At 43.0% G+C, this 18,845-nt stretch overlaps 1 protein-coding gene across 9 annotated transcripts in view; it reads right to left on the bottom strand.

Annotated features, from left to right (window-relative positions):
* LOC112467318 (histamine H2 receptor-like) overlaps window positions 1–18,845 on the bottom strand; it is a 170,808-nt gene that overhangs the window by 147,161 nt on the left and 4,802 nt on the right. For 7 of the 9 annotated variants that reach the window (XM_025035890.1, XM_025035891.1, XM_025035892.1 and 4 more), the window contains 2 exons: window positions 17,429–17,856; window positions 2,876–2,919 (listed from right to left, as the gene is read on the bottom strand). The gene's annotated coding sequence lies outside the window, so the exon portion shown is untranslated. Of the gene's footprint in view, window positions 1–2,875; window positions 2,920–17,428; window positions 17,873–18,443; window positions 18,802–18,845 lie in introns of those variants that run through there. The other 2 variants (XM_025035897.1, XM_025035894.1) reach the window with 2 other exon arrangements.

Below are 18,845 nucleotides of genomic sequence, written 5' to 3'. Positions count from 1 at the left end.
GGAAAGTTTTTAAGGTCTTCGCCGTTCGATCTGTCCATCTTTTACTGAGAGAGCCAATTAAGAACAGGTGCCGACAGGTGCAATAAGATGAATGCCCGATCGGATTTGCATCGGAAAGAGGAATTATCTTTAAACTTTTTTTAGAAAAGCACACCGCAGCAAATATCTAGATTCAGTTCGTTGTATAACCAACTATATTTGCTTTTGTTGTTAAACTTGTTTTAACTGGATTCCACCCATATAATACATAACTGCCACAAAACAAACAGCGTCCATGAATATTAAACTCATGAAAATTCATATGCTAATATTGCTGCGGGTGGGCTTAAGGATGGCTACATACGAGAAAACTCCATTTTAGAAACAAAATAAGGTATATGTCTGATGTAAAAGTGTCGAACAAAAGATGACAATTAATCACGGTTAAAAAATAAGCAGATAATTGATAGTGTAGTTGTCTCTACTTTACAGATTTTTAAAATACTTCACTACTTTATTTTTTTATTTTTTAATAATTAAAACAAATAAATTTCTTAATTATGATAAGTTTTCCTAATTAAAGAAACATTTTGGTTAAAATTCCCGCTCTTAATTTATTTCTTGCAAAAAAAAGGGAAAAAATAGATTTCTCTTATTCGACCGTCAATCAAATCAATCGTTATAATTCTCTCGACTCAAGATGCACGAAATTATACTTCACGGCGAGAGCGCAAGAATATATGCGCTCGACAAATAATATGCTTTCCGTCTTAACAATCGGTGCTACAGTTACGGCACGATAATCGAGAATGGGATTCAGCAACGAACTCCGATCACGCGATCGAACGTAGGTACTTGCATTATGCCGTAAAAAAGAAACGTTGGGGCAATAATGCGTAACGCGTACGAGAGACGGGATTGAAAACGTGATTGCAATGGGAACTTTATGCGCCTGAAATCGTTATCGAGAGCCTCGCTATTCGATCTCCCCGCATCTTTCATAGGGAGCCCAATTAAGAACAGGTGTCGACAGGTGCAGGCATTCCAAGAACTCGGAATATTCTCTTCCTTTCGGTCTTTCAGCGATATTATCTTTTTCTTTTTCCTTCACGCTCGACTTTTTCCATCGGGACAATTAGCGACCTTAGCGGCCTTTACGGCGCGTTTTATCGTCCGACCGACGTTCAATGATCCATTCCTCGAGTAGTATGTACGAGATTCGGTAATCCGAGGGTTAAGACCGGGACACCGCCGCCGCCGCGAACCGATCCACCCGCGCGTGCCAAATTCTAAATCCTTTAACTCCATTACGCGGCGAAGTGAATGGCTCTTACTATTTTTCTTGGCAACGATTTCCGCTGAGCTCCCTTCTCTGATAGGGGAAGTTCATTCGGTATATGTACCGACGGTAAATTGAGTTCGTACTGCCTGCCGCATATTTTAAACGTCTGCTCGCACAACGAAATTCGCTTCGACAAAATTACACGCAAAGTCCTCGACGGCGCGCCGGGGCGGCGGTCGGAAAATCTTGGCGATCTTTACGTCATTATCGCGTGTGTGCGCCGTGCTCTCTCAATATAAAATTCAATAACAGTCATCGCACTTGAACTAAATATAAATTTCAAATTAAAGCTACATAAGTATATCGAGATAAAAATCACAGAGAAGGGCGCGAGCGTTCCTTTTTCGCGTGGAATAAATTGCTAAATTACAGATTAGAGTATTATGCAGAGTGTTATGCAAAATTGCAGAAATTAAAACGCAGCCGATTAGGTGGAGAAGGTATTTTTAAGGGCGATCAAGGAGCACGTGTAATGAAAGATAATGACTTGCGCGCTTATACGCCGAAAGACGAGCATCGATCGTAATATTTACTCGAGCACTCTGCAATTGCGCATATACGGTGTACCGGAGCAATGACTATTTAAGCACTTGCGCCACGTGCGGATACACAATAACCCATTTCGCAAGGTTTAATCTCGCCCGGGCATTCCGTGTGCAACACGCGGAATTATGCATGCCGTCGACGACGATGCGACGATAACTGGGAGGGAAGCCGCCTATTGCGGAGGCGCGTAGACAAAGTCCGTGTCGAACAATGCGCTTTTGAAATATCGAACGACACGGCGGTATCTATCAATCGTCGGGACGCCACGAGGCGTGTATGCAGCCGTGTATTTGCTATAACTATGACGCGGCCGTGCGCGATGCACACACGTCGCCGTGATTTAATAACGCGGGCCCGCACTCTCTCAACGTGGCATCGCGGCGCGGCGGTATCGCGCTCGCTCCATCTCGTCGAAATACGTTTCTCGAGTCGTCGCAGCCGTCGCCGCCGTCGGCTGAATTAAAAACGCGGTTGCGTTCTCGGGGCGATAAGACGGAATATGATAATTTGTAGTTTTACCATACCGAACGAATGCGAAAATAAACTCGGGCTCGAGATAAGTTTCGCGAGATTACTTCCTCTTTACATTAAGAGAGCCGTCCGATCATCTCTCTTTTCTCGCGTGGAGACAGTCGATTAAATAGAAAATGTACTTATTATAGATTAATTAATTTATAAGTGAAATATTCTAAAACTCGCTCGGCAAGAGAAATCAGTTCATTCATCGTTGCGTATATTCGGTATTGTGCATATCCGTACAAATAAATTACGTGATTATTCGCTTGTATATATTAAATATATTATAAAACAATATGTGTGCATCTTCGTATGCACAATAAATTGTAGGATAATTGCACGATTAAACCTTCGCAGCTCCTTCGTTTAAAAAAAAGCAATGGATCCATGAAATATTATATCAATCTGTAATATTATCATGCTTTTAACTTGATTCTTTCCTGATACGATTTTATCATAAATCCATTGCTTCAAAATTAAAAAATGACTCACCCGCACGATGCGCAGCAGTGGAGTTGTAGCGCAGTTACGTTAATCTGTAAATCACAAAAATATCATAAAGATTAACAACAGCGCTCAAAATAATTACTATTTTAAGAAATGAATAATCATTATTGAATTTCTTACTCGCCCTTTTTCAAGTAGATATTTATTACTTATTACACATTTAGTAGATGAATTATTTGTTAGACATAATTACATATAATTACAGAATTTTCGACGAAGACAATTGATATTCCGCAAATACGGGAATAGTATTTAACTAAATTATAAACTCACCTACAGTTGCTCCGCCGTCGCCCGACGCCAGCCCGAGCCTCCTCCTCCCCTCAGCATCCTTCGTCGGCATTCCTCTTATGCTACACTCACTCACAATTACGATCACACACTTAATTATCAGACACGGTGAACGCGCGGCACTTTGCACGGCACTCCCGGAGCTAAGCAGGCAGGTAGCGATCGTGTGGATCCGCTCATTTTCAAAATACTACACTCGCGCGATGTCCAGTATATCCTCAAACGGCACGACACCCGTGGTTATGTGCGTTCACTCGCGAGAACGCGAGTTATGGCCAGCCTACAATGAATCGTAAGTCGGATATCGGAACGCAGCCAATGGTCCAATGAGAGAATTTTTTCTCGAAAACGAATTTTCCTCATTGGCCCATCGGCTACGTTCAGACTTACGACCGACTACTCATTGTAGACTGGGCATTACAATCGCGCGCACATTCATTGCCGAATGCCGAAGCGAATTCACACTCGCGCGACACTTTACACGGCACTCCCGACGCGATGTATTACGTTTCTTGAGCGAATGACGCGCGATGTGGACACGATACAGAATACAGAATCGCGATACATTCGCGACTCTGATCACGAAAGTGATCCGCACCACGTACTGTACGCAGCCCGCAGGCAATTAACGCCAAAATGGCGGTCGCGGCTTCTCGGCGACACGAGCGGTGGGGATGATGCAGGGGGGGGTAGACCCCGATAGACTGACTACGCACATCGAACGCGCGCCGTGCCTAGTCACCTATCCCCGTTCCATCCCCCCTACTCCAGTTCCCGAGAGCCACGGTCACGGCCCTGTCCCAGCGGCGCGGCGCGGCGCGGCGCGGAGTAAGTAAAGCACAAATTCGGCGGTTTAGATATTAGATAACGAAAAACTGTAATGTATCGAATGTTCATTTAATACATGTGCTTCACGGAATTGATAGCGAGGTATATCACATTCGATAATAGTGACTTGCCATCACATAATCGGTCTCGCAACGACTCTCGCTTTTTGAATTTCAACCGTCAACTTGGCTCGCGACGTGTCGCACTTCTTCTTAAATTTTTATTGGCTCGTGCCTCTTGTCAGAGAGCAATACGGCCAGGCGACGTGTCGCGCGGCTTCGGAAAGAAGTTGCGTCGTTTTCGGAACACGGGTAAGGACACACACTTTTTCGTAACAGTAATAGTAAAGTTTCGACCAATCGCGTTGCTCGATTCGGGAACGTACGTACGATGAGTGATTTTTTTAATTTCAATGTCGAGGCAATGGATTTGTAAAAATTATATTACAAACGTACACAAAATGTACGTATGAGAAATGAAATATTATAAAAGAATCACGAATAATCTTTTTCTATAACAATTATTAGACAATATATAAAAATTTTTATTTAAAATAATAATTAATGTAGCGGTAAAGTGCTTTGTATTGTTTAATCTCATGAAATATCTGAATATAGATATTATTTATTTCTACAGTTTATATAGAAAAAAATTAAACATTAAAGATTAAAAATATAAAAATATATTGCAAATAAACTAATATGTTATAATCTATTGCCTCGAAATGAATAGGCTCGAAAATGGATATAGACTCTAGAAAATAATTTTTATAATTTACAATCCTCCGCCGACTCATTTTGGCAGTTCTACATCCAGCATCTTCGCGCATCGTTTATGCATGATACGTGTTACTTTCACGGACCGTTTTACGACGACTAGGACGATTACTGTCTCATATCGTAGCGCGGGTAAATAAATGTTGTTTAGAATCAGAAATAAATGTCGGCGGAATGTGACAATACGGTCGCTTTGTCAGTGCGCGATGTATCTCGACCGAATATATTTCGCGAAATATGCATTTACGTTAACACGTGGACTGCTATGGCGACGTTTATTAAACTGACACAGTCACTTTAGCACAATCTAATAAAACATACACAGAAATTTAATACTCTTTAGTTTCTAGTTTCTAATTTGTTTCCTCTATTTTGGATTTTATTGCTGCAGCCATTTCGTAATTCGTAAAAAATAGCTTAAATCTAAAGTTAGCGCAGCCATATAGTATTTTATCATTATATGATAATGATAATGAAAATTCTACCGTGGCATCATCCAGAGTAAAACGTACAAAATTCGCGTGGCAATCAACATGTTAATCACCAAGCAGCGAATCTCCGTTATACATTCGATCAATATTAAGATGCGGCGTTACTTCCATTGGTACTTTGCCAATCAAACGCGTTGCGATGCTGCTGACTCGAAGTCAATCTGCGTTGTTTCGCAACGTGCCGGTAAGGGGAGTTTACACACGCAATGACGGCCAATAACTGCCAGTTAACGCCACATTACTAGCGCCAGTTTGTATCAATTAGTGTTTACACTTGTATTTTTACTGACGTTAGTCGATTGGCGCCACTAATCATTGCGTGTGTAAACTCCCCTTTATGACCGAAAACTTCGAGGATTGCGCTAGCAACATTATTCCGATACCACGAGAGTTAAATCAATGGCTAAGCAAGATCCAATGGCTCATTTAAGCAGGGCACACACACTTTTCTGTAGAACGTAACAATAAGGTTTCGACCAATCGCGTTGCTCGATTGTAACAGTAGAAGAATAAAGAATTGAGCAACGCGATTGGTCGAAACCTTACTGTTACGTTCTACGAAAAGTGTGTGCCCTGCTTTAAAAGTATACTATCAAAATGCAATACACCGCATGGACAGTGTACGTTTCAAACGCACGAGAGATATTATTAACAATTTTATTGATAAATACATGTCAAGTAGAAGTAAATGTCGCAACAAAACAGCAATCTACAATTCTTATTTTCTATTCAACTTGTCATTTCAAGTAGAGATGCATCGCACGAACTACTTGCTTCAACGAACAGCTGTTGCCGCGATGCATTTATGTTAAATAATCGTAAAATTAAGCAAGCGCGTGAGCAGATAGTCGAAATAATCGCGTTTCCTCTCAATCGCGTTTCGAATAAGGATAATAGCGGAGCAAATGTTCTCGCCGCTACCTGTTGACAATCGTTGGGAAATAATCGCGTATCTGGGTACTTGTCTCTCTCTCTCTTCGAACTTGCGGCCACGTCTCGGGAAATAATAATGCGACGACGTACGCGGACTACGGAGCGATTTACACTCGCTCACAATCAGCCACGTTGCGTACGATGATAACGCGGCAGTCGCGGCACCCTGTGCATATAACAGCATTATAACACAAGCCGCCGGCGTATGCCGTACTACTCGGTTTGTTTACAAGCACGAGCGCCGAACTTCGAGCGTTCGCAGTCATTAGTCAATTCTTCGCCGCGCCCGCGCCCGCGCCGTTACGAGGCTCTTAGTATATTAAAAAATAGATGTGTAATAAAATAGACGCCTCGAATATATACACACACGCCACACGTTATCGCTTATATCTCGAAGTTACAAGAAGGATACTATCGTACATTTACCGTTTCGTTCCACCGTTATCGTCGCTTGAGATAAATTTAGTTTCTCTCGAGTGGTCTCTCTCGAATGAAAGAAAGCTTTGTGAATATTTTAAAGCTTAATAGAAGTATCGTTGTTTGAATCGTAAGTCACAACGAATATGCTGCAAATATGTGATATGCATATTATATACATTATAATTTAACCATTACTAGTTAATCACATCGTTAAAATATTAAAAAATAACGTTTATCTTTATTTTGATCAAAATAATACTTCTACGTATTATATAAATCAATTTATCGTTATTTTTACCATTTTTTTATTTTTCCTTCCAAGAGAAGAGAAATTGTGTAAGAGAACTTAATAAATCAAGAATCATTGTGAATTTCAACGAATCAGAAAATTCAGATTAAGTCACCACAAAAGGTATAGCGATGTAATTTTATATTTCTTTCTCGACGTATTAGAAGTCAAACAATTCCACTGATCTCGAGATGTAAAATATTGGGAAAAAAGTAATAACAATAAATTAATTTCCATAAATATTTTTCCAATAAAATTCATTCATCAATTGGAGGATTAGATTTCGCATCTTATACGCGCGCGGCGGCGCGCGTCTATATCGTTGACGCATATTCGATCATGAATTTAATTTTTCAAATAAAAAGGCGCGTATCGTATAATCAACACGCAATACAAAATAATTATTATCCATTATTATCCGTTATTATATAAACTACAAGAGTGTCGTAAAGTGGATAAGTATACATATAATTGCTAGTTTTATCTCTTTGAAAATCTATTCTTGAATCTCAAGGTTTCTCACATAAATAATTACTCTCCGTTTCTCAACTAATTTTAAATTATTGAAATTATTGAAATTATTTAAAAGCATTTTTTTTCAAGTCTCATATGTATATTTGATAGATACTCTTACTCAATTTTTCCCGAAGATAACATTCGGCTAATAAAATTCAAGAGCTATTAATATTTTATTATTATTAAATCACGAGAAATTATGTTCCGATGGACGAGCTGTGTTTTGAGACAAATTTTATTTGAATTTTTTAGTTAAATTGCGGTTATAAATATGACGAATATATTAAGTTGACTCTACAGATCCATTTATTAAATCGTATCATATCTCAAGACTGGTTTCAGTCTTGACTGGTTTCGGTTGACTTGTTCAGCAGGATTATAAATACGAACCTTTTAAACCCGCTTTTAAACCTATTTAATTCGCTTCCTCTGAGGAGGAAAAAATATACCTACTGTATACCATAATGCTAATTAATTTATGTTAAATTTGTGTTTTGCTTGTAATAACCTGGAGTAATCTCTCGGTAGTAATAACTTTACTAAATGAAACTTTTAGAAATAATTATATTAATTAAACAATTAACATGAAGTGTAATTCAGTTTTATTGATACCCTCGAAATAAAAGCAAACTCGTTCTTATTTGCATCTTTTTCAAAATTTTAATCACATTTTTGATCAAGATTGAGCAAAGATTATTTTAGTTGGAAATATTATTATTAAAATTATTAGAAATATTATCTTAAATAGAAATATTAATAATGTAGCATATTAAACAAGAGTTATGTTTTACGATCGCTGCATATTATACAAAATACCTGTTTTATGATCCACCTGAGAAAGACATAATCCGGAAGTTTGTAAGTTTAGTTATTTTAACATAAATTCTACCACTAAAGCAGATATTTTTTTTAGGAGGAAAATTTTGAAAAGAAACGATGAAGGTTTCTTTATTACCAACCTGAAGTATTCTTATTATTATATAGAGATAATAAATATAAGGAATACTGTGATGTGAATGTGGGACATTTCTAAAGAGTCAATTTGCATAAATGCATAAAATATTTTATTTATGTATGTGTGTACAGTTTCTTTTAATTTCGAACTGGGAGCTAAACGGATGAAAACTATAATCAACGCGCAAAAGATTAAAAAGACATATTTAAGTCAAAATGCGTTAGAAAACATTAAATTTTAAGATATCGCTGAAACACCACGCGTCTTTCGAACACATGTACGCACATACTTATCTTACAATTAGAATAGAATAGAATAGAATATTAGAATAGAATAGAATAGAATCGTGTCTCGTCAATAAATGACATCCTTCAGTTAGGCAACTCGCGAAATGTGGATCGCGCGAAACAGAGCGTAAAATGTGATTTTCTGAAAAATGACTCCGACGTCAGATGGGATTCTTTCAGTTAGTTGGGCAGCATTGTTCCTCGAGAACGGGCCGAAGCCGGCAACTAAACGGGCGGCGGCGAAGAGGCTAAATGGGACCTGACAGGCAACTGTCGCGGAACAGAGCGGAACCGCAAGAGGGTTAACCCGTCTCGTTTCGCACCGGAACGGTTTCCTCGGCGAGAATGACCCCGTCGAGAGAGAGAGAGCGGGTGAGAAACAGAAAGAGACGAGGGACTGCCCTCAGAGGCGAAAACATGTGCGGTGAACCCGGGGCCGGGGCTTCCGCCACCGCCACCATGCTCGCGCGCGCGGTATATTCGTCTCGGGTGAAAATTGCGGCGGTACCCACGGTATTCAGAAACTGTTACCAATAGCAATATTCGTTGCCGCGTCGGTGAAATTCGTTGCTGAGTCAGCCGTAAAATGGACCCGGGGCGGACGGGCGGGCGGCAAGCGTGGCAATGGCAGTGTGCCCGCGAGAGAACGACGTGAGCACAATTTCACGAAAATTTGCCGAAATTACACGCGTGTGTTTCCGTCCTCTTTTCTCTCCGTTCTCCGATTCTCCTTTTTTTCCTCTCTCTCTTTCTCTCTCTCTTTCCGCGGACGCGCGCGCGGGCGAAAGATACGAGCATGCAATTTCGCGAGCTCGCGCGAACGCTCCGCGCCGCGCCGCGCCGGTTCGCGACACGCGCGTTTGTTCTCGTGTCCGTTTTCTCCGCATGTGGACTACATTGATTATCAATTTTTTAAAGACGAACGCGAATATACATATTTATGCTATTACATCTCTACAGATGCATTTTAAAAGCATCCTGCGGGGAAGATTCGAGCCAACGTGAACAAAATACAGTAGAATATGGGTTTATAACATGGATTCGTAAACGACAAAAAATTGGATCATTTATTTGTTTTTAAGTGAAATGGAAAATATTTTACTGTTATATCTTCAAAAATATTCTTTTTGCATTTTTTATAATAAACCCTTGCATAACCCTTTTATACAAAAAATGTGTTTTCATATGCACACATAATCCATATATGTATAATATGTGATTCGTATAAAGTCCATTCTACAATAGCCGTAAGAGTACGCAGTAAAACGTAAGTCGTAAGCACTTTTTACAATCCAAGACCAACCACAATCGATTGTTCTTGGATTGTAAAAACCCCATTAGTCAATATAGCTTACTGCAGTTTACGTCTTACATTTACTCTTATATCGTAGAATGGATCTAACATAGAATGGATCCCCCGTGTTATACGAGGGTCTACTGTAAATATAATTCTTATTTAACGTCTGTATACGGTTTTTTTGCCCCGTTGGAGTGTATACGTGAATCTGTCACGTAACGCTATTTTTCCTTACCTTAAAGTATTTAGAAAAATCTGAAAAAATTCACAAAACATCTGTCTATAACATTGTAGTTGACGATTTTATTGTCATTTTGATAATCATAGTTTATTAAATGTTCTCTGCAGATTGCTTAGTTTATTAAATGTTCTCTGCAAGTTTTACAATTACGAGCAGATATCATTTGGGCTCGAACGCCGTAGACCCACGTATACAGACGGAGGGTTAATTAATATCTATAATGATTAATTTATCAATAAATTTATCAATAAATATAAATCATAACGATATCCAGTTGGCGCAGCGGGGCATTGTATCCGCGATTATATTTACGATTTGCCGAATTGCAGGTAGAATTCCGTCCGGAGTCGTAATTGTCTAAAATACGTCGAGCGACGGTTGGGGCCGGGACGTGACGTGAAAGCCACATCGGCGGGCGCAGGATTATTAGGGACACTCGACTTCGAGTACATACATATACATCCTACATACGTAGGCCCGAGTCGCTACGTCCGAGCGCGAATCGCCGCCGGGCGTGTCTCTCCTTTTCGCGCGCGTTTTTTTTTTTTCTCGCGCCTACGTACCGTATGTACCGTGACGCTCGCTCGGGCAGTCAGTCAAAAATGGCGACCGAGCCGCTGGCGAGTCGCGCGACCTGGCCTCGGGAATCGACGGCTCGCGACGAGCCGATTGCCGAAACGGTGAAACGCGGTAAGCGGAACGGAGCCGCCGCGGCCGCGGCGTCCGCGTCGTACGCGCGAGTTCTCGTCTACGCGAGTGTCGTCTCTCGGAGTCTCGGTCTCTCTCCTCGTCGTCTTTTCGGCGAGTTTTACGCTCTTGGCTCCGCCGCTCACGTACGTCGTCACGACCGCGCGCGCGCGCGCGCACGCGAGAAAGAGAGAGATCCACGGATCGATGATGACGCATCCGTGGTCGTAGCTCCTCGCCTCGCGTCCACCGGCGAACCTAACCTCTACGCGACGGGAGAACCGTCGATACGCGATATATATGTTTTCCTACCTACGCCCGAACGGCACGCAATCCTGAGACGCAGGCTATCGCGCGTATCTCTCTTTTTCCTTTTACTCCGCTTCGTGAGAAGCGTGCCCGAGATGCGAGCGGCCGGGTCTCGTCGAGCCAGGTGGGACCGGGGTCTCCTTTCTCGAGTGTGCGGGTGGATAATTGCGCGGAAGGCGGCTGTATGCGGCTATCGCGAATGAGCTCCATTGTTCCTTTTTTATGCACCGAACAGAGGGACTCGCGCGCGCTATCGGCATCTTATCGCCGTTTCTCGTGTCTGGCCAGCGGCTTTTATCTGCCGGTTCTTTCTTTCCTTTTTTTTTTACACGCCACACTCGACATATAAACGACGCTAAAGGGGCTATTTGCGACGAAATAAAATCAGCGAAATCTGTTGCGTCTGTTTTACCTACGTCGCGATCGCGATTATAGTTAGTTTTCAGGTCTCCGAGGTCTCCGCGAGAATCGTATTCTACCTTTATCAGTATTTATTTATCTGTACTCTTTTTGTTATATTTTTGCGTTTTGATAGTGAGATCCTTTTAGGAAGACTTAGAAAGAAAAGCGAAAGAGAGAGAGTGACACGTCACGATCGAACGCGCAAGAGACATTTTCATTAGCCATTGTCATTTCCCCTTTAAGTAACGTCCGTCGATTAACATGCTGTTTTAAGAATGGGTCCCCCTCGCTCTCCTTGCTCTCCCCTTTCCCTCCGCTTCGCGCGCAGCGCTCGTTCGTCTCGAGAACTCGGCTCGAGTCCTCGAGTGCCCCGCTGCGAGGCAAATCCGATCGACCGGATAGAGCACACTCGCGGTCGATCCCTTTCCGCACGAGCACTCGTCTACCGATAATGCCGCCGATTGTGCGTTTCGCTCTCTAGGAGTGGCGCGCGCGCGCGCGGCCCGTGTAATAAAGTCGCCCGTAATCGTGGACTAATGGTCGCTCGACGACGTTGATTGTCCCGATTGTATGGACCGCGGCGCGGCGTCGCACCTCGTCGCGTCGCAGTTCCGCGTTATTAAATTCGGCGTTGCCCACGCACCGCCGTTCCGCCGTATATCAGCGGCCACGTGTACCAGAACACGCGCGTATACAGAGTGTCCCAGAAACGCGCCGCGCCGCGGCGGCCGATCGACGGCCGACTTTAATTTCCATCGTTAATAAAGCGGATGCTTGGTCGATCGACGGGCCCCCGAAAGAGGTATCGGCCAGGCCAAGATATGCGAGGTCGATAAGAATATTCGTTTCTCGCGCGCGTCGCGGAATGAATATTAATATGAAACACGATTAAGACGACAGAACCCCCCCGACCATTAACTCGCCATTAATTTTAGTGGCAAATTTATTATACGGAATGCAGTTTTTCCGTGACTAAAATGTCGACGAGAAAAAGGCTCCCCCTTCGCGAATGAAGCCTCTTGCTTCTCGATAAAATCTCATTCGTTCGAAGGATGTAAATTCGTGCTTACTTTCTAGAAAGGTAAGCTTCTAGATGCGATCTGTAATATATGTCAACGAGTAGACAACGAATCCCGAATCGTTTCTACGAAAGGATCGTTTCCAAGATTCACAAACTTGATGTGTTACAAGTATTAAATGCGCGAATTGTGGGACACCCTGTACGCGTAGAGCCGTATCGCGGTACGCGGACGTTTGGCATAAATTTTCACCTCAACGAATTTCGCGAATTTATAGCTGCTCTCGCGGCAATGTATCGCGAATTCCTCCACGCGCGCGTGACGCAATTTTTTTTCCCCAACTGCTACAATTACGTGGTACCGCGGTGGGAGGGCCGCGCAGCGCTATTACATGACTACCGTTAATTAGCGCTCCAGTACGGCCACTTGATATTATGTAAAATAATGGAAATGAGTAACTACGCGCGCTGATTAAATTACAAGCGATTGTCGCGTAACTGAGTTAACCTTAATTGCGGAATCAACGGCTATTTAACGAGATTTCGTCTCGTCGAGTCGCGCTGATGCGACGACATTGCGAAAGTAATAAACGACGATGATTCACGGGGTTGAATTTCGCGTCGTGCATTTCCCCTCTTTAATATCACTGTATCCATATCTATCTTGTTGACAACTAACAGCGGTTGACTAATTAACTCGTGTTAATGACTGCCAATCGCGGAAAAGCAGATTAATGCTTAACGAAGTTAATAATTAGTTATAATCTCTCCCGTCCCATGGTAGGTAGTCGTTTAATTAGTTAGCACGAAGCTCACGTCTCAGAGTGTAAATATTTTCATCCGCGCTGCCGTCCATTAGTAATAATCGCAATTTGCGGTTTGCGCGTCGAATCGACGTCGATGGATCGGCGACGAGCCTCTCACAGGCTAAAAAGGCCGCGTCGCGTTTTTCAGCGGCGTAAATTCAAACGGTCGAGCATGGACGCCTTTGTTCGGAAAGAATTTTACGCGGTGCCAGTGCCGTTTGACACAATTAACGGGACACCGGAAGGGAAGAGCCCTTACGTCGAATCGATATTCCTACAGCCCGCGGGGCAACAGATGACGGTGAAATTGCGGGTGTGCGTTAGTGAACGACGAACTGTCGCCAGGTTCCTGAAAAGGTTCGCCCGTTTCCTCCGAAGACGGTGACAACGACGGCGGAGTCCGCGAGTCGTCTACGCATCGGAGCACGCACTATACGCAGTTGGCGGCCACAGGCACGTGCCATCGGACGTCTGCATCGAACTCGGTGAGTAAGTAACTTTCCCAACATCGTGACTGTTAACTCTTCAACCGATCAGACGAGAGAGAATGAGATTTTACGTAAGCTCGATCTTTAGATTTAAGACAGTTTGGAAACAAGCTCTTTTCACGCGTCAGGATATTATATTAGCTCAGAATATTTGCCGAGATTTTGGACGCTTTAAATTTAGCTCAAAACGAATGGAACTAAAATTATATCCTTCTTAATAAAGAAACCTGTTGATACTCACGTATGGCACATTCTACTGAGAGAATTAAAGTAAAGGGCGTGTCACGTTGATGCGCCTCTCTGTTTTCCGTATGTAAACGCGAGAAGAAATTCCTCTCGCGCGGACTAAAAAAAATTCGCGTCGGTCGCTCGAGAATGTCTAGTCGATTGCTCCTCTCTTTTATACGCGACGCGTCCAATTGGAACGCGTAACGCGTGACGCGCGAATCGGAATGCGATTGCTCGCGACGACCTGACAAAGGGCCGCGAAGACGAGGGTCAACTCGATCCTCCCCGCTGGTTTCATCGACGGTACACACCGGGCGACTCCGCCACGAAATAAAGCTACAATGCGCACATGCCCCCGCGGGGATCGATATGTTTACACGAGCGGGGAGTTACGTAAACGCGAGGAGAGAAGTTCGTTGACTCCGCTCGCTCATCGTTTGAGCCCACGTTTTCTCGAAACCCTCGCCTCGATTCACAGGCCTATCTATCGCTTTGTGAATCGTCTTATTCGCTCGTCCAAGTTTCGCGAGTATCGAAATCGGCGAGTGGGCGTGATTCTGATGAGCTCGACCACCTATATATACGAAGAGGCGTACTAATAAACTTTTCGCATTTTATATCATACAATGAATCGATACAGTACTTTATAACGATCCAAACATTGTGATTAACCACGAGTTGCCAATTATTCCACGAATATTTACATAACGTTTGTAACCGACGGAAGATGATTACATTAGGCAATGCTGCCGTCATCAAAATAAAAAGGGATTTTTAAATGTCGAACCCGTTTCTCGAAATTACGCTGCGCCACAAAGGGTTAAAGTCGATTCGCGTGCAAATTCGTTACATCGATAATCGAATGACGACGCGGTCCACTGGAAAATTACGACAATTACAGAAATTACGGGAATTAAATGAACCATTTATTTCGAAAATGGCGGAAGGCGTATGTTAAATCACAATGGAATTAAATAATCTACAAATTAGCGAAACACAGACTGATGCACTGTACAGAGTGGCACATTACAGAGTGATTGTATAGAATGATGCATTGCATAGAGTTACTAGAAATAAAAAATCGTAAATATGTCCCAAAAGACAGGGATATACGAAAACTTTAGAAAATTGAGATGAGAAAGACGATAGAAAGAAGATAGAGAAGCTCCCTACAAATACAAATTTTATCTCGAATGTTTTCTCGTGTTTTTTCTGATTTACCCCCATAATATGCCTTAATGAGATTCCAACAATCCATGTCTTGTGCTTAATCTCAAGGCATAAAAATATCAGAGACTCTGCACTTCTCTCGTTTTTATTACGTTTCTTCGGCTCTGCCGCACTTGGTCGATTCGCTTTAATTTTGTAAATCCAAGAAGATCAACGTCGCGAGTTACGGAGATTGAAATAAGCCCGTCGGAGCCCGATGTTAGTCGTATCGCCGATATGCGGTGCGCCCGCGGAATCTCCGCGGAAAGAAGATATATTCAAATGTATGCAGGCTTTGTGCGCGGAGTTCCGAGATGCAAATATTTATACTAGAGTGAATTTACAATCCGACGGCGTTAATTATGCTTTCTCGCAGTCCCCGCTTGGAATTGAATACCGGTAGCAAAATGGCAAGTATACCTCGTCTCGCCTAACAATTATCCGAGATAGCTTTTTACTAATTCCGGTGAGAAATGCGGGAAATGCCATTTTCGCGTTTGTACGTTCTGTAACATTCGCCGCCGCTTTACGCTCGCTATAGGTATTACGTTATTATTACCCAACGATCGTAATGGTCGCGACAATTTTCGAGGTAGTTTCCGTGCCGCCGAAAACACCAGAGACGATTTACGATCCTCGGTGGGGTGTACTCGGAGTACCAAGAATCGACGCTCTCGTGAGCGCGGGCAATATCGGTCTTTCGCAGACGGGGAAACGCTTATTCTCCGTCTGCAATCAGCCTGCACCGATCGAACGCGTTGGCTTACAAGTCAATTAGGCCGTATTCTTGCCGGGGACCGAGAATTACTTTGAATATTGCCTCGCAATTAACCGCGGCCGACCATTGAGGAGTAATAGCGCGGCGGGCACGCCGGCAGTTACGACTTCCATCGCCGTCGAGCGGATATTGCGGTGGCTTCATTCATTGCATTCCGTCGTCAAGATATACGCAACACGAAGAGAGAGAGAGAGAGAGAGAGAGAGAGAGAGAGAGAGAGAGAGAGAGCCCGCGCTTAACGTGCATTACATTCGGTATTGTAGCGGTGCTTCATGTGAGCCGCGGCATATCGAATCGCCACTGCGGCGATTCGTTCCGATCGAAGATCCCATCGATACGCTCGGCCCTTCGATCGATAAGGATAACACTCGCTTTTTCCCGTGAGAAAATAAGCTCCCTCCGTGATGAACGAAAGCGTGATGAGTAAAGCGTCGAACGATGTCAGAAACGAAAACTTCCACGATCTTACCGCGATAAAACTTTGCGGGATAACGTCGAAAGACTGAACTTATATATCAGTACGATTTTATTTTGTTATTCCGGCTACACACGACGAGAATATCATCGTCAAACTTCGGGATATAGAATGCATATTTGGTATATATAGAATAATATTTCAAACCCCCTCACGCGCGCGTTATTTATATTTTTATTATGTACTTTACGAAAGAAGTTACCGCATATCTTGATAACGCGCGATACACTTGAATATATTATTCTATATTGAATAATTCATAAGAGAGTAGAAGTTTCAAACGAATGAATGAAAAAGTTTTACCCTCGATAACATCAACTTGAAGACTTGGGATCAAGATATAAGTTTGGAAGCATCGTTTTGGATTACAAGTTAGATAACGATTACATGATAAAAAAAAGACAAATCTTTTGGATAGCATAAAATTATAATAACAAATGCGTTAATGTTTTTATACCCGTATTCCATCAAATTTTTATCAATGTGATTGTTAATTCCGTTTATTAAAATACATACAAAGTATAACGGCGTCTGCATAGTTTTGAAAGGCACTCAGACAACATTTGGGCAACCAACTTTCCATATGGACAGAAATAACTGTTTATAAAATAATGATTATCTGGTAAGTAAAATTAAATAAATTTATTTCAATTGGCTGCAACAATATTGTTTCGTGAGACAAAAAGAGATGCTTTAGAGAGGCTTTCACATCCTTCGCGATCGGGTCTCCAGAAGTGCCAGTCGGTCCGTTTGCCCGCAACTAGACAGACGCTACTGACAAAGGGCACTTGATAGCGAATGAAGCAGTACTCACCGGTCACTGGAGAGCGATCTGCTCCTCGAAGGATTTCGTGCTCGGACACGTGGATCCGAGTCGGTCAGTCCAGTCGATGCGTAATTACCCGCGCGTCTCGCACACGTGTTTCATTAACGTCGCGATAAGAACGCGCTCACTTATCATGATTATCAAAAGCCGCGCACCACCACCATCCGGGATTAGTCGACGCAACGCAAATCGATTTGAATCTGCCGGTTAATAACACCGCGCGATTTCATCTCGTCGTCTCACAGCGCGCCGAACGCACTACGTACTCCCTCTCGGATCGTTCGTTCATCTTGCGGCGCGGACGACAATGCAGGGTACGATGATGGACCGGCGATGGTGTGGCCGAGGTTGAGAGCTCGTGGGACGATTACGTTTACGTTGCAGTCGACAGTAGCCTGCGGGATGTGGAGCGAGCCCTGCGAAAGATCACGCCTTTCACACAATGCATGCCGGGACGGCATAAAGATATCGATCGCCACGTCATATCACGTGCCGGCGATCGTTTCGTCGAGGTACCCGAAGGTCAACGCGACGGTGATTTCAAAAGCGAATCGTGAAGCCCTTCGCGATGGCGTAATTAGGCGAGGCTGGGACCAGGGAACACGACGCGCGCGTCCCTTCCGGCTCGTTTTACAAGACGTGAATAGTACGAGCTCGTATCGAGCTTCGTTATTTTTGTACCCTATATCGAACTATAAACCGGAAACGCTCTCGGCTGCCCAAAGTAACTTTTAACCCGCACTTGGGTATCATTTCATTTTCTTTTCGCGTTCCCCTTGGAGCGTCTTGAGCATTATAACATTGAGGTTGCATATAAATCTTCTCCTCAAAGTCTGAATAGTACAAGTCCATTGCTCTAGCAAGACTTAAATAAATTAATAAATTGATTAGAACAAATTATGTGTATTCGCGCTTACGTAGTTGATCAATTTTGCACTTTTTAAGGTGCTCGGATCGCCTAATTACGTCTCACGTTTTCATTATAAATTCCTTTAAAAGAAACCTTACGTCCTACAAATTGCGCGAATTCGCCGTTCGTAGACGAAATCGTACTTTGCACTTTGATTTGGAAAGATTTCTCTATAACGGTGACTTTATAATGAGCTTCGTCGAAATCTTAACAAGTAATCGGGGCAACTTAGACTGGACGATCCCAAAATTCAGATAATTTTATTGGCATGCAGGTAAACGGCGGACGACGAGTATTCGAGAAGAAACGACACACCGTATTTGTTGCAATTATTTATAGCGCGCGTAAATTTTATCGCGTGTTAACGAGCGATCACGAAAATGCGCCGTTTACTTTTAGTGCCTGTGCACGTTCCGCGCCCGCGGGCCTCACGTATGCATGTGCATCCTGTACGTGTAACATGCGCGTACACACACACACACACACACACACACA

This window comes from Temnothorax curvispinosus, unplaced genomic scaffold (assembly GCF_003070985.1).
Source record: "Temnothorax curvispinosus isolate PA1 unplaced genomic scaffold, ASM307098v1 QBEX01017148.1, whole genome shotgun sequence".
Lineage (NCBI taxonomy): Eukaryota > Metazoa > Arthropoda > Insecta > Hymenoptera > Formicidae > Temnothorax > Temnothorax curvispinosus.
The sequence above is the reverse complement of the archived record's forward strand: the minus strand, read 5'-3'. Positions and strand labels throughout refer to the sequence as shown.